The sequence below is a fragment of the Ranitomeya imitator genome, chromosome 4 (assembly GCF_032444005.1).
Source record: "Ranitomeya imitator isolate aRanImi1 chromosome 4, aRanImi1.pri, whole genome shotgun sequence".
Taxonomy (NCBI): Eukaryota; Metazoa; Chordata; class Amphibia; order Anura; family Dendrobatidae; genus Ranitomeya; species Ranitomeya imitator.
In genome coordinates this window covers 247,961,000-247,983,646 of record NC_091285.1, presented here as the reverse complement: position 1 = coordinate 247,983,646, position 22,647 = coordinate 247,961,000, and the positions used below count along the sequence as shown (strand labels likewise).

Below are 22,647 nucleotides of genomic sequence, written 5' to 3'. Positions count from 1 at the left end.
GGGCAAAATAAGTATTTGATACAGATACATTGTCGATTTTGCCAGCTTTCCCACCGACAAAGAATAGCCAGGTCTGTAATTATTATCGTAGGTACATTTCAACTGTGAGAGACAGAATCTAAAAATAAAATCCAGAAAATCCCATTGTATGATTTTGACAGAATGAATCCGTCCCTCTTCTTTCTTTTCATGAGAGGAGCAGATTGTTAAGGTGGACCTGATCCTGTTCAGTGTAGCTGCCAGTGTGGGGAGCTGTAAGAAGCAGGCAGGCTGCCGGATGCTTCATCTTCCCCTGACTCCACAGCACACATGCTGCACACTGGTCTGATGCAATCCTTTGTCTGTTCAGTAGAGTGCACATATTCACTTGGCCGGCTGGCTCCTACTCATCTCCCCATCCGGACCAGATTGTGATACAGGAATCTTCCTTTGGATGTACGGCCCGGTCATCCCTATCGGACCAGCTGCACTGCTCCAGGACCCAGGTAACACCCATTCTCCCCATGCTTTCACCCTCAACATCTATGTGACCAAATGTCTCCACCTTGTTCCTAGTACCTTCTTGTGCTCGGACAATATTTATTAACCTGATTTTATATATATATATATATATATATGTATATATATATATATATATATACATATATATATATATATATATTGAAGTTTCCATGGTGCAAATACAATAAGGCGGCAAGTGATGATGTGCGGTGTATACGTCTCGCTGTCAGCTCTGTGTAAACAGCAGCACGCTGACATCCCATGATTGCTCTATTGAATGGATGCCTGCCGGATGGAGCTGTCCTTCAGTCATTCATTGCAGGGCACCAGGACTTGTGCTGTCACTGGACGCGTCCTTTATAAATTGTGCATTCTAGTCCATCATTGAACTCAATTTCTTGCATTTCCCTCCATTTCCGCCCATTTCCCTCCATTTTAGAGGCTTTCGAATAGGATATATATAACGCTTATACAATAGGATTATAATAACAATTGACCTAGAATATAGTCACGTTGTGATGTCCGAGGCTTCAGACATATGACGATGACATACATTGTAAAGGGAAACGTCCTCATCCTCTGACATAGCCTAAGCATACAGCTGACATGCTAATTGATGGAGGGTCATTAGTTTCATTCATTGGAGGAACATAAGGGAGCTGCATGTGGCTATGACGAGCGGTGCCCTTTAACAATGTGCTGCTCTCACATGATATTGTGCAGTCACAATGTATTCATTGCGGTTGGAGGTGAGACTGACGTCACAAGCACAATGCCATGAATATCCACGTCTCCCCAGGCATTTGTCACATCATTCCCTACAGACAGCATCATGGCAGCAGCTGGGGATTCAGCAGCATTCTTCACTTATTTTCTAGTTTCTACCAAATCAGCCATAATTTAAAGGGGAAATTCCATTTACTAAATGACTGCTAGGAAGTGACGTTTGAGGAAGGCAAGTTTTTAGCCACCATAATCCTCTTTGATCACGCAGTATAATCTAAGCTACAGATCTGTAAGCAAAGGAAGAACGGGCAGAAGGCTTTGTATAGCGTCTAACAATATTCACATGTAAAGTAATAGATGTAAAAAAAAATACAACTGTAGCTGGGAGAAAAAATTGGGGCACAATTATTATCAAAGGTGAGACTTTTGTGGCATAAGTTGTGTTAAATTTTAGGTTGTTTCTGATGGGCTCTACACATTTAAAAAGTGTCTAGACAACTGTCTGTCTGTGCTTGTGTGTGTTTATATGTGTGTCTGTGTATGTCTGTCTGTCTGTGTGTGTGTCTGTCTGTGTATGTGTGTGAACAGGGGCGGACACTGACAGCTTGGGACCCCTGTGCAAGAAATCTGTCTGGGCCACACTCCTTTTATGGCAACAAAGCTATATATATATGTTTTTGTTGTTTTTATAATATATATGGAGAGCCCCCAAGGGCCATGGGGTACTTGGGCCAGGTAGAACAATTCTTAAAGGGGATGTGGTCACGACAGCTGTGACCCGGTACGTGGCCCTGGGCATCCAAATAAAGGTGAAATAAAGTTTATGGAAAAGGGAATTTGTTCGTGACGCCACCTCTGGTACTCGGCAATAAAGGTGTTAGCCGACGCTGCTTCAGAGTCTGCGGGGGCTGATGGTGATGCAGCAGAGTTGATACAGCTCTCCACAGGTAGAGCTAAACCCCAGGGCAACTGTACGAATAGATGATGAGATGGTGGTTGTGGTAGGCCGAGCAGGTGTTGTAGAAATAATGCAAAGACACAGTAAGGTGCAGTTTCCACTTTTACTCACAGTTCTCCAGTCCACAAACGCTAGCCAGATGCTGTGTTCTCCAGGTCAGTGGTCCAGCAAACTCCCAGGTAGATTTGGAAGGCACTTTTCCAGGACTCCTTTCATATGCCTTTCTCTGGCCGTCTCACTACACTGGCTTTTCACTTCTCCTGCCCAACACCTAACCCACAGTGTCTGAAGCCAGCAGCCACGAACCTTGTCGGGTGACGTTCTCTGAGTTTCCTGGATTCTATATGGCTGTCTTTTTTGGCAAAGTATGGCTGGATGTGGCTGTGCTTCTTACAAAAGCCACAGCCTCTGGTTTCTTAGCTGAACTTGAAATATTCCACTAAGTTGGGGCCAGTCCCCTAACTGCAACCTGGTCCCTCCATGTCTGGATACGGGCCCCACGGGTGGCTTCTGCACTTCCCATGCCCCTAGGACCCCTTCTGTCCTTTTGGGAGCTTCCTTCTGTCTCTACCTTTCTAGTCTCTCTTCAGGCTGTCAGGAGCTGCAGACCCTCACATCTGCTCAGCTCCACTTCTCTCACAATTTCTCTCTCTGACTCCCTCTGACAGGGAGCCTCTTTCTGCATGTCTTACTCCATTCAGCTCCTCTCACCATCTCTCTCACTTCCTAATTAGCTCCTCCCCTACTCTACCTTCCCTACCCACTCCCCAACACCCTTTGCTGCCCAGCCTGGCATGTGGCCATCCTCCCTCAGATGCCTCCACTGAACTAGTGTGCGTTGGATGTGAGTGTTAGAGTCCAGGGTAGTGCTCCCTCCTTACCTGAGAGTGGGATACCACACCTCTGGGTGAGGTGCAGTATCTCTGTGGCGACTGGACCCCAGGGGCGCCACATATATATAGCCACACACACTTACATGTGTAAATATATTACATAGTCTCCTTTATTATGTATAGTGCCGTCCCTTATTATACAGTGTTCTCTCTTGTTATATACAGTGGCGTCCCTTACATATAGGATTATATAGAGCCTTTTTGTTAGTACAAACCATCCTGTCTTGTTAGCTCTATAATGCAATGATGGCTGATGGAGCTTGGGAAAGCTTCTTTTCTAACGGAGGAGCTGATGGACTGGTCGTCTGGTCACCTGCCCTTCCATCAGTAGTCATTTTATATCTAAAAAGACAGGGGACTATGTAATAAAAGAGGGCTCTGTGAATAACAAAATTAACAAGAATACACTTATGTAAGAGACAGCACTGTACATCATAACAGCAGAGGAAGCTATATAATAAGGGACGTCACCATATATAACTAGAGAAAATGGTCCGTAATAAGGGACGATGTTATACATAATAAAAAAGGAAATTATGTAACTATGGATGGTGTTATACAGAATTAGTGAGTACACTATATACTAAGGAACTGTGTTATGCATAATAAGTATGTACACTCTATATTAAGGGACTGTGTTAGGCTAAGTACACATTTGCGTTTGGCAGCCCTGAGTAGGGCTGCGTACTTTTTCTTTTCATATCTGCACAGCTGCGCATGCGTCCTGCATACCTATCCTTAACATTGGGTACGCAGGGACATGCTTTGTCAGCGGGCGCGTCAAAACGACGCATCCGCATGCATCCGCATGTCCTGCGTACCCAATGTTAAAGATAGGTATGCAGGACGCATGCAGAATTAGGCGGACCTAAACGCAAATGGGTGGAGCTTCAGGGAGGAAGTACGCAGCCGTCCACAAAGCCCCGGTATGCAAGTGTGAACATAGCCTTAGACAGAATAAGCGATAATAATGTCTTCCTCCACCCTCCCTGTTCCTAAGTCCATTATAAGTCCCCCTTCATCCCCCATAACCCTCATTGTCCTTCTCCCCCGCATCCCATTATTGTCCTCTCCCCCACCCCATCATTGCCCTCTTCACCACCTCCATCATTGTCTTCTCCACCACCACCATTGCTTTCTCCCCACCACCTCATATTATTGGCCATTCCACCACCACCATCATTTCCTCCTCCCCATCATTGTCTTTTCCCCCACCACTACCATCATTGCCCATTCCACCACCTCCATCATTTCTTCCCCCTCTACCACCCTCATTATTTCCCTTTCCACCACCATCATTGCATTCTCTCTCAACACCCCAACATTGTTCTTTCCACCACCTCCATCATTGCTTTTCTCCCACCACCTCATCATTTCCCTTTCCACCCCCTCCATCATTGCCCTTTCCACCACCTCCATCATTGCTTTCTCCCCTGCCACCCCATCATTGCCCTCTCCATCACCCCAATCATTGCCCTTTCCACCACCTCTATCACAACCTTTTCCTCCGCCACCCCCATCATTGCCTCCTTCCCCACCACTCCCATCATTGCCTTTTCCACTACCACCATCATTGCCTTCTCTCCCCACCATCCTCATCATTGCCCTTTCCACCACATCCATCATTTCCTCCTCCCCTACCATCATTGCCCTTTCCACCACCACCATCATTGTCCTTTCCTCCATCACCATCCTTGCCCATTCCACCACCTCCATCATTCCCCCCCTCCACCACCATCATTGTCCTTTCCACCACCACCATCCTTGCCCATTCCACCACCTCCATCATTTCCTCCCCACTCCACCACCATCATTGTCCTTTCCACCACCACCATCCTTGCCCATTTCACCACCGCCATCATTTCCTCCCCCTCCACCCCCCATTATTGGCCTTTCCACCACTTCCATCATTGCCTTCTCCCCCACCACCATCATTGTCCATTCCACCACCTCCATCATTTCCTTCTCCCCCACCACCCCATCATTGCCCATTCCACCACCTCCATCATTTCCTCCTCCCCCACATCCCCATCCTTGCCCATTCCACCACTTCCATAATTTCCTGCTCCCCCACCATCCCTATCATTGCCCTCTCCATCACCCCATCATTGCCTTCTCCCCATCAGTCCCATCATTGCCCTCTCCTCCCCTACACACACAGACACACACAGCACCATTCACCTCTCTGCACATTCCCCGGCAATGCTACACATGCACACACACAACACACACACGCGCTACGCATGCACACACACACACAGCACCATCTCACCTCTCCGCAAGCTCTGCCGCAGCATCATCATCACCTTCCTCTCTCTTGCACAGGAAGCGCAGGCAGGAAGCAGGACAGATCTCTGCAGCTCCACTGCTATTTTCTCTTGTAGGCAGTGGAGCTGCAGGGATCGCTCCCTGCTCGCCGCACATAAGGGCAATCTTTCCAGGGGCCCCATGGAGCCTCGGGGCCGGATAAACAGACCAGATTGCTTTCATTATTAGCCATCCTGCAGGGGCCCCCCGGAGCCTCTGGGGGCCCCGATGCAGCCACACAGGCTGCACATGCCGTATGTCCGCTAATGTGTGTGACTGCCTCTGTTTGTGTATGATTTGTATGTGTGTGTGTGTCTGTGTTTTTGTGTGACTGCCTATTTCTATGTGTGTCTGTCTGTGATTGTGTTTGTGTGTCGCTGTGTGTGCCTGTGCTTGTGTGTGTCTGTGTCTGTGAAACTGTGTGTGTATCTGTGTGTTAATGAGTATGTGTGTGTGTGTATATATACAGTGGGGCAAAAAAGTATTTAGTCAGTCAGCAATAGTGCAAGTTCCACCACTTAAAAAGATGAGAGGCGTCTGTAATTTACATCATAGGTAGACCTCAACTATGGGAGACAAACTGAGAAAAAAAAATCCAGAAAATCACATTGTCTGTTTTTTTAACATTTTATTTGCATATTATGGTGGAAAATAAGTATTTGGTCAGAAACAAACAATCAAGATTTCTGGCTCTCACAGACCTGTAACTTCTTCTTTAAGAGTCTCCTCTTTCCTCCACTCATTACCTGTAGTAATGGCACCTGTTTAAACTTGTTATCAGTATAAAAAGACACCTGTGCACACCCTCAAACAGTCTGACTCCAAACTCCACTATGGTGAAGACCAAAGAGCTGTCAAAGGACACCAGAAACAAAATTGTAGCCCTGCACCAGGCTGGGAAGACTGAATCTGCAATAGCCAACCAGCTTGGAGTGAAGAAATCAACAGTGGGAGCAATAATTAGAAAATGGAAGACATACAAGACCACTGATAATCTCCCTCGATCTGGGGCTCCACGCAAAATCCCACCCCGTGGGGTCAGAATGATCACAAGAACGGTGAGCAAAAATCCCAGAACCACGCGGGGGGACCTAGTGAATGAACTGCAGAGAGCTGGGACCAATGTAACAAGGCCTACCATAAGTAACACACTACGCCACCATGGACTCAGATCCTGCAGTGCCAGACGTGTCCCACTGCTTAAGCCAGTACATGTCCGGGCCCGTCTGAAGTTTGCTAGAGAGCATTTGGATGATCCAGAGGAGTTTTGGGAGAATGTCCTATGGTCTGATGAAACCAAACTGGAACTGTTTGGTAGAAACACAACTTGTCGTGTTTGGAGGAAAAAGAATACTGAGTTGCATCCATCAAACACCATACCTACTGTAAAGCATGGTGGTGGAAACATCATGCTTTGGGGCTGTTTCTCTGCAAAGGGGCCAGGACGACTGATCCGGGTACATGAAAGAATAAATGGGGCCATGTATTGTGAGATTTTGAGTGCAAACCTCCTTCCATCAGCAAGGGCATTGAAGATGAAATGTGGCTGGGTCTTTCAACATGACAATGATCCAAAGCACACCGCCAGGGCAACGAAGGAGTGGCTTCGTAAGAAGCATTTCAAGGTCCTGGAGTGGCCTAGCCAGTCTCCAGATCTCAACCCTATAGAAAACCTTTGGAGGGAGTTGAAAGTCCGTGTTGCCAAGCGAAAAGCCAAAAACATCACTGCTCTAGAGGAGATCTGCATGGAGGAATGGGCCAACATACCAACAACAGTGTGAGGAAACCTTGTGAAGACTTACAGAAAATGTTTGACCTCTGTCATTGCCAACAAAGGATATATTACAAAGTATTGAGATGAAATTTTGTTTCTGACCAAATACTTATTTTCCACCATAATATGCAAATAAATTGTTAAAAAAACAGACAATGTGATTTTCTGGATTTTTTTTTCTCAGTTTGTCTCCCATAGTTGAGGTCTACCTATGATGTAAATTACAGACGCCTCTCATCTTTTTAAGTGGTGGAACTTGCACTATTGCTGACTGACTAAATACTTTTTTGCCCCACTGTATATATATATATATATATATATGTATATATATATATATACATATATATATATATATATATATATATATATATATATATATATACATGTATATATACACATGTATATATAGGTTTTTTTTGTGCTAGTTATATAAGTTGAGGCTGTTGGAGCTGCACAACTATTTAAAGAATAGGTAAACCTAACCATATGTACAGTCATGCCCAAAAATGTTGGCACCCTTTAAATTGTTCCAGAAGATGAAGTATTTTTCCCAGAAAATAATGCAGATATGCATGTTTTGTTATACACATGTTTATTGTGTTTGTGTGCACTGAAACAACACAAAAAACAGAGATGAAAGATAAATTGGACATGATTTCACACAAAACCCCCAAATGGGACAATATTGTTGGCATATTTAATTTAATATTTGGTTGCAGTCCTTTGGAATAAATAACTGCAATCAATCACTTCCTATAACCATCAACAAGCTTCTTACACCTCCCAACTGTAATGTTAGACCACTCTTGAGCAAACTGCTGCATTTCTCTCATATGAAGGGTGCCTTCTCCCAAAAGTGTTCAATGGGATTTAGATCCGGACTCATTGCTTGACACTTCAGAACTCTCCAGAACATTGTTTCCCTCTATTTCTGGGTATTTCTTGAAATATGTTTTGGGTCATTGTCCTGCCATTGTGACCCAAAATCCTTTGGAAGTCCTCAGATTTCATGATGCCTTGCACACAGTCAAGGCACCCAGTGCCAGAAGCAGCAAAACAACTCCAAGACTCTTTTAGCCTCCATCATATTTAACGGTAGGAACTGTGTTCTTTGTAGGCCTCATTCTATTTTCGGTAAACAGTAGAATGATATGCTTTGCCAAAAAGCTATATCTTGGTCTCATCTGTCCACAAGACACTATCCAATAAAAGATTTTGGCTTAGGCCAGTATTTTTATGTCTCTGGGTCATCAGTGAGCTCCTATTGGGTCTCCTGCCATAATGTTTTATTTTATTTTTAATGTTTTATTTTATGTTTTATTTTATTCAAATGTCGATGGATTATTCACGTTGACAATGATGCATCCTGAGCTTGCAGGACAGCATGAATTTCTTTGGAACTTGATTGAGGCTGCTTAAACACTATCTGGACTATCCTGCTTTGCAACCTTTCATTAATTTTTCTCTGACATCCACGTTCAAGGAGATTAGCTATAGTGCCATGGGCTACAAACGTTTTAATTATGTTGTGCATGGTGGACAAAGAAGCACCAAGATCTCTGGAGATGGACTTGTAACCTTGAGATTGTTGATATTTTTCAACAGTTTGGGATCTCAAGTCCTCAGACAGTTCTCGTCTGCTCTTTCTGTTCTCCATGCTTAGTGTAAATAAACACATAGGAAACATGCAAGGCTTCTAGAGCAATAAACTAACATCATAACCACACATATGATGTTGAAGCCAGATGTGCAGGACACACTAGCGAGACTACAGCACCACAGAGGAAAATAGTGTACTAGTCCAAAATAGTAAAATATAAATTTTATTAAACATCCATACAAATACAGACGGTTAAACAGTGACAACAAGGGCTAAAATTGGCAAACACATCTAAACTGCCTAATGGAGAACAGAGCGGCACAGACATCTCACTACTTATAATTGCATCAAATATGTTGCCCAAAAAGGAATGTCAATTAATATATGTAAAAGGTACAAACAAGTAACTATGTCCCGTTCAAAGAGTGAAAACAACATGTTATATAGACAGGGCATATATATAATAACACATACCAAGTGGTAGTAGATGATGAATGCTGCACCATGCCGTCACCACCCTCCCGACGCGCGTTTCGGATCAACCTTCCTCAAGCGCTGCGAAATATGTTGGTGCTTTATAAATAAAATTATTATTATTTATAAGGGGGGCGTCACACAGACACACAATGCTAAAATTAAGTTAACTTCTCGTCTTTTTATCTAGTTTCAGGTGTATTTTTCTTATTGCCCACATCTGTTAATTGCCACAAGTGAGTTTTAACGAGCATCACATGCTTCAAATAAAGCCGTTTTACCACAATTTTAGAAAGGTGCCAACAATTTTGTTCAGTCCATTTTGGGGGTTTTGTGTGAAATGATGTCTAATTTACCTTTTTTTCTCAGTTTATATACACACTAGATGGTGGCCCAATTCTAACGCATCGGGTATTCTAGAATATGTATGCGTAGTGTATAGCACAGCCCACGCAGTACATTGCGCAGCCCACGCAGTACACGTTGTATATTGCACAGCCCATGTAGTATATTGCACAGCCCACGTAATGTGTATAACACAGCCCACGTAGTATATTGCGCAGCCCACGTAGTATATTGCGCAGCCCACGTAGTATATTGCACAGCCCACGTAGTATATTGCGCAGCCCACATAGTATATTGCGCAGGCCACGTAGTATATTGTGCAGCCCACGTTGTATATTGCGCAGCCCACGTAGTATATTGCGCAGCCCATGTAGTATATAGCACAGCCCACGTTGTATATTGCCCAGCCGAAGTAGTATATTGCACAGTCCATGTAGTATATTGCACAGCCCACGCAGTCTATAGCAATGTGGGCACCATATCCCTGTTAAAAAAAAGAATTGAAATAAAAAATAGTTATATACTCACCGTCCGGTGGCCCCACGCTCCTCGTGCGCTCCGGTCTGAAGAGTGCATTGCGGTCTCGTGAGATGATGACGTAGCGGTCTCGCGAGACCGCACATCATCATCTCGCAAGACCGCAATGCATGGAGCGGTCACCGGGGCGTCGCGAGGAGCGTCAGTAACTGCTTCGATCCGGGGTGCCACCGGAGGGTGAGTATATAACTATTTTTTATTTTTTTTATTATTTTTAACATTAGATCTTTTTACTATTCATGCTGCATAGGCAGCATGAATAGTAAAAAGTTGGTCACACAGGGCTAATAGCAGCGTTAACCGAGTGCGTTACACCGCGGTCAACGCTGCCATTAACCCTGTGTGAGCGCTGACCGGAGGGGAGTATGCGGGCGCTGGGCACTGACTGCGGGGAGGAAGGAGCGGCCATTTTCTTCCGGACTGTGCCCGTCGCTAATTGGTCGTGGCTGTTTTGCAGCGACCAATCAGTGACTTGGATTTCCATGACAGACAGAGGCCGCGATCAATGAATATCCGTGACAGAAGGACAGACAGACGGAAGTGACCCTTTGACAATTATATAGTAGATGGGAAATAAACATGTGTTTAACAAATCATGCATAATTGCAATAATTTTCTGGGAGAAATACTTAATTTTCTAGAACAATTTTAACCACTTAACCCCCTGAGCTTTTTTCGCTTTTGCGGTTTTGTTCTTTGCTCCCCTTCTCAGAGCCATAACTTTTTTATTTTTCCATCAATATGGCCTTGTGAGGGCTTGTTTTTTGCGTGACAATTTGTACTTTTCAAAGACACCATGGGTTTTACCATGTTTTGTAATAGAAAACGGGAAAAAAATTCCAAGTGTGGTGAAATTGTAAAAATAGTGCAATCCGACATTTGTTTTTGTTTGGCTTTTTTAATAAGTTCACTAAATGCTAAAACTGACCTGCCATTATGATTCTCCAGACAAGTTCATAGACATCTAACATGTCTAGGTTATTTTTTATCTAAGTGGTGAAAAAAAATTCCAAACTTTGTTAAAAAAATAAAATTGCGCCACTTTCCGATACCCGTAGCGTCTCCATTTTTCGTGATCTCGGGTTGGGTGAGGGCTTATTTTTTTCATGCCGAGCTGACATTTTTAATGATACCATTTTGGTGCAGATAATATCTTTTGATAGCCATTATTGCATTTTACTGCAATGTCACGGCCACCAAAAAAAGGTAATTCTGGCATTTTTACTTTTTTTCTCACTATGCCGTTTAGCGATCAGGTTAATCCTTTTTTTATTGATTGATCGGGTGATTCTGAACACGACAATACCAAATATGTGTATGTTTGATTTTTTTTTTACTCGTTTTATTTTGAATGGGGCTATGGAAGACTAGAAGCTGCCACAACCCGATCACCTCTGCTACATATAGGCAGTGATCAGATCATCACTATAAAGCAGAATTACTCACAACCACTGGATGGCGATAACAGCAAGCCGACACTGACAACCATAGAGGTCTCCAGGAGACCTCCGGTTGTCATGCCAACACATCTGTGACACGCGATCAAGTGACATGGGTCACCTGTGGGCGGATTTCCAGCGCGATTGCTAGAAGCGCTTGTTAAATGTCGCTGTCAGTGTTTGACAGCGGCATTTATATAGTTACTAGATGGTGGCCCGATTCTAACACATCGGGTATTCTAGAATATGCATGTCCACGTAGTATATTGCACAGCCACGTAGTATATTGCCCAGCCACGTAGTATATTGCCCACCCATGTAGTATATTGCCCAGTCACGTAGTCTATTGCCCAGTCACGTAGTATATTGCCCAGCCACGTAGTATATTGCCCAGTCACGTAGTATACAGTCATGGCCAAAATTTTTGAGAATGACACCAAAATTATATTTTCACATGATCTGCTGCCCTCTGGTTTTTGTTAGTGTTTGTCTGATGTTTATATCACATACAGAAATATAATTGCAATCATATTATGAGTACCAATAGGTTTTATTGACAGAATGAGTTAATGCAGCAAGTCAATATTTGCAGTGTTGACCCTTCTTCTTCAAAACCTCTGCAATTCTCCCTAGCATGCTCTCAATCAACTTCTGGACCAAATCCTGACTGATAGCAGTCCATTCTTGCATAATCAATGCTTGCATTTTGCCAGAATTTGTTGGTTTTTGTTTGTCCACCCATCTCTTGATGATTGACCACAAGTTCTCAATGGAATTAAGATCTGGGGAGTTCCAGGCCATGGACCCAAAATCTCTACTGCGGGAAGGAAGGAGCGGCCATTTTCTTCCGGACTGTGCCCGTCGCTGATTGGTCGTGGCTGTTTTGCCGCGACCAATCAGCGACTTGGATTTCCAGGACAGACAGAAGGCCGCGACCAATGAATATCCGTGACAGACAGACAGAAAGACAGACAGACGGAAGTGACCCTTAGACAATTATATAGTAGATTAGCCACAGGTGGATCGCGATTCTACCCGCGGCTATTGCGGGCACATGTCAGCTGTTCAAAACAGCTGACATGTCCCGGAAAAGATGTTGGCTCCGGAGGTGAGGGAGGGAGTCCAACATCGGCATATATATGCCCGATGTTGGAAAGGGGTTAGGGTACCAACACTTTTGGCCATGACTGTATATTACAATTGAATAACTCAACTAGCGTAGCAGTTTGTCCACTTGGGACATATTTAAACATAGGTAGGACCAATAATGAACTGTGTAATTTTATTATGCACTTTAACATATGATTTGCACTACCTACTCCTAGTTTAAATTTAACAATTAAAGATTATGTTTTATTTTGAATTGAGTAAAATAGGATTTTTTGGCAATTGGCTAATGGATTTAAAAAAAAATGTGTGTGTGTGTCAGTGTGTGTTTGTTTATGTGTACATATTTATACATAAAAAATATTAAATATAATACAAAAAAGTTGGTAAATAAAAAATTGATTCTTAGCATAAAATATATTGGTTTAAACCGTAAACTTAAATTAAAGTTAGTGAAAAATATATATTTACATTGTGACTTTTCAAAATGTTGAAATCTCTTTTTTTAACATGATTCTAATATACTAGTAGAGACTTAGGGTTGTCCATAAAATATTGTATTGAACTGAGTTCTGGTTGCCCTGAAACCCCTCTTCTAAAAAGGAGTCAGACAGGTGTGGAAGATGTTGTGGAGTTTGTTCCTTCAGGAGTTCCTCCTACCTCTCTGTCCATGGGACTGGTCTGGCTGTAGCTTCAGACAAAACAGGAGACCTTGGATACGGGTTAACAGGTTCACCTTTACTGTGCAATTTAGTTAGACACGGTTGTAGCATACAGAATAAGACAGAGTCCCATTTTAGTGATGTTCCCTTTGTCTCCACAACTGTCAGTCTTTGTCTCTGCTTTGCCCAACTTGTCCCTAGCCCAACTGTCCAAGCCAATCCTAGGGATCCTCCTTCTGGCATAACAGATTCCCTGAGGACCACCATCCTTCCCTTCCTCTGCTACCCAACCAAGATCTTTGTCGCATGGGCTACAGAGGCATGACACTCAATACCTCTTCGGGACCTTAGGCTCAAAACTGTGTGGGGGTTCAGATGAAACTTTGAATGTGTACTCATGCTGTGGGGAGACTCGGCACTGACAGAACTTTCTTGCCTTTGCTGCATCTAGTTTTCTTGGAACCTGTTAGCACTGTAATGTCTAGCTCTGCTCTCACTCATTCACACCTGACCCCATTCTGAACTTGAACTAAACTCTCTCCTCTAGAACTCACCTAACCCAGAAACCTTTTCTTATAGAAACTGGTCTAACACCTCCCAGACTATGGACTAATTGAAAACACTATTAACTATCTAGTCCCCTGTGTAATGCAAGCTATATTCCTATACCTTGTGTGGTTCCCCTAGTGGACAGGCCTCTCGCATTCCCAAGGACGGCCTTCAGGAAAAGCCTAGAGGAGATCCAAAACACAAAACCGGCCATAGGAATACACAAGAAGAAAAAAACAAAAAACTGCAAACAACAAAGTTTGAGCCCTTCTGTTAGCACTGTAACCTCTAGCTCTGCTCCCACTCACTCACACCTGACTCTAATCTGAACATCAACTAGACTCCCTACTCCTCTAGAAGTCTCCTAACCTGGGAACTTTTTCTTAAAAAACTGGTCCTAACCCCTCCCAGACTATGGGTTAATCCCAACACTATTAACTAACTAATGACTTGTGTAGTACAAGCTATATTCCTGTACCTAGTATGGTTCCCCTAGTGGACAGGCCTCTCGCATTCCCAGAGAAGGTCTTCAGGCAAAGCCTGGAGGAGAACCGAAGCACAAAAACGGACAAAGAAATACAATAAAACATTTTATCACACAAAAGAACATATTGAAACAGCAGGACAAACGAAAAGAGAAAGGGTAGACTAAAAATAGTATGCACAACCCAAAATATAGAGACAATCGGTAGTACTATAAAGCAAAACACCTTTATTAAACACCTCAAAAAATATGTTAAAAACATTTAAAAACAAATGTACAAATCCCTATACCCATCATATCCCATAATAAATGACAATCCCATAATACAATAGGAAAACAGTAATATCCTACCCTAGATGCACCTAGTCACATATGCTCTCCTGCAAAAATGTGCCTATACAGGCCGCAAAGGACTCAACCACAATATGTCAGTATCCACTGCTAATAACCAAAAAATGAAACATCCATGCAATACATGGTCCTAAGATTGGAATGTGATAGCATGCTATATAACAGCTGTGGATACAACCTGTCCTGCGTCAATTCTGGTATATGGAGATGCAGCAATGTCAAAGGGCACAGAGCACCACAAGGGTTAAATCCACATAGAGCCAGGGAACATAACAGCCCCAAAATGGCCCTGACGAAGCTGCGGAGGCAGCGATACGCGTGGGGTGCGCTCCCACCTTATCCTTTTCCTACCTCAGGGCCATTTTGGGGCTGTTATGTTCCCTGGCTCTATGTGGATTTAACCCTTGTGGTGCTCTGTGCCCTTTGACATTGCTGCATCTCCATATACCAGAATTGACGCAGGACAGGTTGTATCCACAGCTGTTATATAGCATGCTATCACATTCCAATCTTAGGACCATGTATTGCATGGATGTTTCATTTTTTGGTTATTAGCAGTGGATACTGACATATTGTGGTCGAGTCCTTTGCGGCCTGTATAGGCACATTTTTGCAGGAGAGCATATGTGACTAGGTGCATCTAGGGTAGGATATTACTGTTTTCCTATTGTATTATGGGATTGTCATTTATTATGGGATATGATGGGTATAGGGATTTGTACATTTGTTTTTAAATGTTTTTAACATATTTTTTGAGGTGTTTAATAAAGGTGTTTTGCTTTATAGTACTACCGATTGTCTCTATATTTTGGGTTGTGCATACTATTTTTAGTCTACCCTTTCTCTTTTCGTTTGTCCTGTTCTATTTATAGACTAAGTATTGCACCCCTTGATGGTGACTGTGACATTATATATTGGTGCGCCCCTTTCTATCTTTACTCATATTGAAACAGCAAACATCATTATGAAACCCCTAGTTGCCACTGCGTCTTCCACAACCCTTCCACCCCCCTACAAGACCATCACCTAATTTTAGAGGTAACTTGCACAGTAGTGAACAGTGATTATCCTCCATATAGTTCCCAAGAGCACCAACAAATAGTATTATGTATTCTTTACTATTGATTTTTTGTATATATTTTATATTTTGCGATAGATTTATAATATGCTTTGTTGTAAATCCACAATGCGTTTTTTTAAAACAAAAAGTACATGGACACATTATAAACTATGGCATATGTCTCTTTTAACATTTTGATGGTCTGATGATGTCCAGAGAAAAAAAATCGGACTTGTGTCCTACTTTGGTCTGATTTGCGGACTAAACTCATCCACTCTAACGAATGTGTTTGCACTTAGTATAGACAGCGCACAAATGACATCTATATCAAACACTAAAATAGAGTCTTACTTTATTCATGGTTTTAAAGGGTTTTTAAAGGGTTTTTCAGATCACACCCTATTGATGACGTAGGATAGGTCATCGATATCAGATCGGAGGAGTTTGAAATACGGCATCCCCACCAATCAGCTGTTAGAAGCAAGGCACAGCTCCATTCAATGTGTAGTAACTGCTGTTAGGTTCCATTCAAAGTGTTTACATCTGGTTGCCACCACAGTTTGTAACAGCTGATCCATGGGGTTGGCGGGTGTCCCCCACTCCAAGCCAACACTGATCTAATATTGATGACATGCAGAATCGCTAGAAGAAGACACAGGCTATACATACACTGATGTGCCTGCGCTCTAGGGTGCTTCCTTTCTAGCGGCCCTGCACAGTTCCCTGACGATCCCAGTATCTGGAAAGAGAAACACATTGGGAAAGATATGTGTGACATTTATATTTTTGCTGTCCAGGGGTCTTATTTGTCTGGGAATAGTTCACATCTTGTCTTTCTTTACTGGAATAATACTAATTGATTGTGATTGCCTGCAATTGTACTGATTTAAGGTTTAATGAAGGTTTATTATTAATGTTTAACTTTCATGTTTTGTGCAGTAATGATATTGTGATAGCATTGTAAAATGTTTATTCAACTTTTTTTTGCCAAAATTGCTTGCTTGCTGCATATGTAGATATCAGACATGTCCACGTTTAGCTTTTAGTATTTTCTATGTGATGTGTTAGTACAACTGATGAAAGCTGCACTGTCGGACACAGACAGAAAAGGGCTTCTATGCAAGAACAATGTTGCATGCATGTCACTCAGTATGTGAAGGCAATACAAAGGAAACATGAGTTTTTGTTGGAATCCTGGGAAATCTTACTTAGGGTGACAATTATAATTTTTCACAATATAGGGGAGGTAACGGTTTACAGGCACACAGACAGCTATGACACAGTTGTGAGCTGCAGTTGATCAAAGGGGTTTTATTCAAGATTCTTTTCATCAGACAGATTCACTTCTCTTCATGCAATGCTTCATCAACATTTATGGAAGTCTCTTCACAGGTAACTTCTCTTTACAGATAACGTCTCTTCACACTCAGTGTCTTAACCTAAGTAGGACTGTACCTTGCTCATGAGGTGAGGGTGGGGGGGATGAGTCCGGTGCTGTAGCTCTATCACTTCTATCGTGAAGTAATAAAGATGCTCCTGGCTATCAAGACTGCTTCTATGATTACAGCAATTGCTTCCCAGGAAGAACTGGTCTATACAACTTGTCTGATTTCAGTCTGACAGGATGCTCTCTAACAAACATCTTCCTCTTGGATGTTGAGGACACAATAACAACTTTCCCAGTATCCCCTGGGACTGAGCTAATCACTCACTCTCTGCTATAACCATTTTAACCCCTATAGCTGCTGGATGATGCTAAATCAATAGTGCAGGTTCTATCTGTCACAACAATATAGGGGCCCTTTTCAGTCTAATAGCTCCTCATAATGCACATTTCTACCTGCTTTAGAGATGAAAATGGGTCCCCTTACCTCTTGGGCTCCTGTGTAGCTGCACAGGTTGCACCAATGATATGTCCATCCCAGCATAGCTGTATTCCTGTTATCTCAGGTATATGCATTGTGCAAATTACTATCATAACTAAATACCATATTTCTCTAAGCATTCTGTATGGGTTTAGAAAAAGACTAGGGAAAGGATAGGGAAAGCAATCAAGGAGCAGGGCATCACAAACGCATACTAAGAAGTATGCCATCCTTCTTGGTAGAGACTTTATTAATTATTCATATTTATGATATTCTTTCATCTTTTTTCTGCATCTTGTTTTTGATTGGTTCCACAATATTACTTACAGTCATTTCAAAATCAGTACTATTTTTTTTGTCTATTGGATACATTAGCTCCAATTCATCAAGATCTGGGTGTTGGAGTCAAATGGCTCTTAATGAGTTAGCAGCGTCTATCGAGTGGCATGCATCATTGTGCGTTACACCACAAATCTTACGCCACTATTGGAGTATGATTTCTGGTATGTGGTGCACCGCAGCCCGTTATGAATTAGATGAGCTGTAGCATCGCACTCGTTTTCTGCCCACATCCCACCCAGGCTCTACTCATTTTGGTGGAGCTGCGTAAAACTGGTGTGAAAATGTAAAAAGTCACAACATTTTTGCACAACTCAAAACTTTTGTGACTTTTCAATGGAATTTATGACAGAATTCTGGCATACCGTATAAACTCGTGTGTAAACCGACCTGAGTATAAGCCAAGGCACCTAATTTTGCCAAAAAACTGGGAAAATTTATTGTCTTAAGTATAAGCCTGGTATACATTGTCCCTTCATCCCCATCCTGGTATGCATGGCTCCTCATCCCCGTCCTTGTATCCATGGCTCCTTATCCCCATCCGTGTCTGCATGGCTCCTTATTCCCATCCTTGTATGCATGGCTTCTTATTCCCATCCTTGTCTGCATGGCTCCTTATCCCCATCCTTGTCTGCATGGCTCCTTATCCCCATCCTTGTCTGCATGGCTCCTTATCCCTTCCTTATCTGCATGGCTCTTTATCCCCATCCTTGTCTGCATGGCTCCTTATTCCCATCCTTGTATGCATGGCTCCTTATTCCCATCCTTGTCTGCATGGCTCCTTATTCCCATCCTTGTCTGCATGGCTCCTTATTCCCATCCGTGTCTGCATGGTTCCTTATCCCCATCCTTGTCTGCATGGCTCCTTATTCCCATCCTTGTCTGCATGGCTCCTTATTCCCATCCTTGTCTGCATGGCTCCTTATTCCCATCCTTGTCTGCATGGCTCCTTATTCCCATCCTTGTATGCATCGCTCCTTATCCCCATCCTTGTCTGAATGGCTCCTCATCCCCATCCTTGTATTCATGGCTCCTTATTCCCATCCTTGTCTGAATGGCTCCTTATTCCCATCCTTGTATGCATGGCTCCTTATTCCCATCCTTGTATGCATGGCTCCTCATCCCCATTCTTGTCTGCATGGCTCCTTATCCCCATCCTTGCCTGCATGGCTCCTCATCCCCATTCTTGTCTGCATGGCTCCTTATTCCCATCCTTGTCTGCATGGCTCCTTATCCCCATCCTTGTCTGCATGGCTCCTTACTCCCATCCTTGTCTGCATGGCTCCTTACTCCCATCCTTGTCTGCATGGCTCCTCGTCCCCATTCTTGTCTGCATGGCTCCTTATTCCCATCCTTGTCTGCATGGCTCCTGATCCCCATTCTTGTCTGCATGGCTCCTTATCCCCATCCTTGTCTGCATGGCTCCTCATCCCCATTCTTGTCTGCATGGCTCCTTATCCCCATCCTTGTCTGCATGGCTCCTCATCCCCATTCTTGTCTGCATGGCTCCTTATTCCCATCCTTGTCTGCATGGCTCCTCATCCCCATTCTTGTCTGCATGGCTCCTTATACCCATCCTTGTCTGCATGGCTCCTCATCCCCATTCTTGTCTGCGTGGCTCCTTATTCCCATCCTTGTCTGCATGGCTCCTTATTCCCATCCTTGTCTGTATGGCTCCTTATCCCCATCCTTGTCTGCATGGCTCCTTATTCCCATACTTGTCTGCATGGCTCCTCATCCCCATCCTTGTATGCATGGCTCCTCATTCCCATTCTTGTCTGCATGGCTCCTTATTCCCATCCTTGTCTGCATGGCTCCTCATCCCCATTCTTGTCTGCATGGCTCCTTATCCCCATCCTTGTCTGCATGGCTCCTCATCCCCATTCTTGTCTGCATGGCTCCTTATTCCCATCCTTGTCTGCATGGCTCCTTATTCCCATCCTTGTCTGTATGGCTCCTTATCCCCATCCTTGTCTGCATGGCTCCTTATTCCCATCCTTGTCTGCATGGCTCCTCATCCCCATCCTTGTATGCATGGCTCCTTATTCCCATCCTTGTATGCATGGCTCCTTATTCCCATCCTTGTCTGAATGGCTCCTTATTCCCATCCTTGTATGCAAGGCTCCTCATCCCCATTCTTGTCTGCATGGCTCCTTATCCCCATCCTTGTCTGCATGGTTCCTTATCCCCATCCTTGTATGCATGACTCCTGATTCCCATCCTTGTATGCATGGCTCATTATTCCCATCCTTGTCTGCATGGCTCCTTACTCCCATCCTTGTCTGCATGGCTCCTCATCCCCATTCTTGTCTGCATGGCTCCTTATTCCCATCCTTGTCTGCATGGCTCCTTACTCCCACCCTTGTCTGTATGGCTCCTTATTCCCATCCTTGTATGCATGGCTCCTTATTCCCATCCTTGTCTGCATGGCTTCTTATCCCCATCCTTGTCTGCATGGCTCCTTATTCCCATCCTTATCTGCATGGCTCCTTATCCCCATCCTTGTATGCATGGCTCCTTATTCCCATCCTTGTCTGCATGGCTTCTTATCCCCATCCTTGTCTGCATGGCTCCTTATTCCCATCCTTATCTGCATGGCTCCTTATCCCCATCCTTGTATGCATGGCTCCTTATTCCCATCCTTGTCTGCATGGCTTCTTATCCCCATCCTTGTCTGCATGGCTCCTTATTCCCATCCTTATCTGCATGGCTCCTTATCCCCATCCTTGTCTGCATGGCTCCTTATTCCCATCCTTGTCTGCATGGCTCCTTATTCCCATCCTTGTCTGCATGGCTCCTTATTCCCATCCTTGTCTGCATGGCTCCTTATTCCCATCCTTGTCTGCATGGCTCCTTATTCCCATCCTTGTCTGCATGGCTCCTTATTCCCATCCTAGTATGCATGGCTCCTTATTCCCATCCTTGTCTGTAGAGTTGAGCGACTTTTAGTTTTTTAGGGTCGAGTCGGGTTTCGCGAAACCCGACTATCTCAACAGTCGAGTTGAGTGGAATCGGCTGATTATCGCGAAAAGTCGGGGATCGACCGAAACACGAAACCCAATGCAAGTCAAAGGGGGAGCATAGTCGGCAGTGAGTGGAGGCCAGGAAAACATGTACAGTGCCCATTTTAATGGCAAAAACATCCATTCTTGTTACTGAAGCTTGTCAATCTTAATTTACCTTATAATAATAGTAAGGCATTGGAAATTGGGGGTCATTTGGCTAAAGTTGTGGGGGGTAGGGCTGGTTCAAGTATTTAGTGGGCCCAGGAAATCTGGACCACGTCACGGCAGTGGAGCAGGGAGAGGTAAGTATTTCAACTTTGCAAGTGCTGTGATCCTGAGCAAGCAGGGGGGGCCCACTCGTTGGCATTGGCACTGGCACAGGGCCCCTCAAAGTACGGCGGTGTGTTTGCACGGCGGGGGCGCCTCCCACCGGCAGCGACACTTTTGCGTATTATGAGGGGCCCTGTACCAGTGACGTCGCCAACGAGTATTCCTCCCCCACCTGATGAAGGAACCTGCACTTTCATCTGCACCTTCCTCTTTGTCCCCGTGTAAGGTGGTATGGCATGCGGGAAGAGGAACCTGACTTTCAGCAGGGTCACAATCTTGCTGTGTAGCGTGCACGGGGAATGTTGCGTTATGGGTCAATGTACCAGCAGACTCATCTATCACTGGCTGGGCAATGGGCAGGATGAGGAGGAAACACAGATATAGGCCCAAAGAATAAAGTGGGCTAAATGCAGTTCAAAATTGGTAACAGGACTAACCAGGGGGCATTGCAGTGGAGGACAACTGTAATGAGAGGCTGACATAGAGAGTAGGCCCAAATCAGTAAGTAGTCTAAATGCAGTTCAAAATTGGCAACAGTAGTAAACAGGCGGCACAGCTTTGTTCAGTGGAGGAGAACAGCAAGGAGCGGCAGACACCGATAGTAGGCCCCAACCCAACTAGTAGGCCAAATGCAGTCTAACATTAACAACTACTTAACGAGAGCCTGAAAATGGAATTTCAGGACAGGAAACCAGGAGAACAGCAAGGAGCGGCAGACACTGTTAGGAGGCCCCAACCCAACTAGTAGGCCAAATGCAATTGTTCCATTTAACAACTATTTAACAAGAGCCTGAAGATAGAAGATCAGGAAAGGCAACCTGGAGAACACCTTGGAGCGGAAGACACCGTCTCTACAACCCAGACCCAACTTGTAGGCCTAATGCAGTGTTGTTTCAACAACTACTTAACGAGAGCTAGAAGATCGAAGCTATGGAGAGGCAACCTGGAGAACACCTTGGAGCGGCAGACACCGTTAGTAGGCCCTACCGAAGTAGTAGCCCCAATGCAGTTTTCAAATTCCTATAGGCTGAAAACCAGACTATTGACGCTCAGCTTTTTTCAGAGGAGGACAGCTGTATTGAGTGGCGCAGACAGACACAGGTAGTAGGCCTTAAACAAAAAATTTGGCTCAATGCAGTTTAAAAAAGGTTACAGGGGTACACAGGCAGCATTGCTCTGGTCAGTGGAGGACAATTTCAATTATGGACCGCAGACAGACTTAGTACGCCTACAATTAAAAAAAGGATGCTCTATGCAATTTAAAATAGGTTCCAGGGGTACACGGACAGCATTGGTCTGGTCAGTGGAGGACTACTGGAAGGAGAGACCGCAGACAGGCTT

General features: G+C 44.0%; 1 protein-coding gene across 1 annotated transcript in view; it reads left to right on the top strand.

Annotated features, from left to right (window-relative positions):
* The first annotated feature begins 230 nt into the window (after nucleotides 1–230).
* The window catches only part of SLC38A1 (solute carrier family 38 member 1), a 114,826-nt gene continuing 92,409 nt past the window's right edge, over nucleotides 231–22,647 (top strand). Inside the window, exon 1 of the mRNA XM_069764484.1 lies at nucleotides 231–485. The gene's annotated coding sequence lies outside the window, so the exon portion shown is untranslated. The remainder of the gene's footprint in view (nucleotides 486–22,647) is intronic.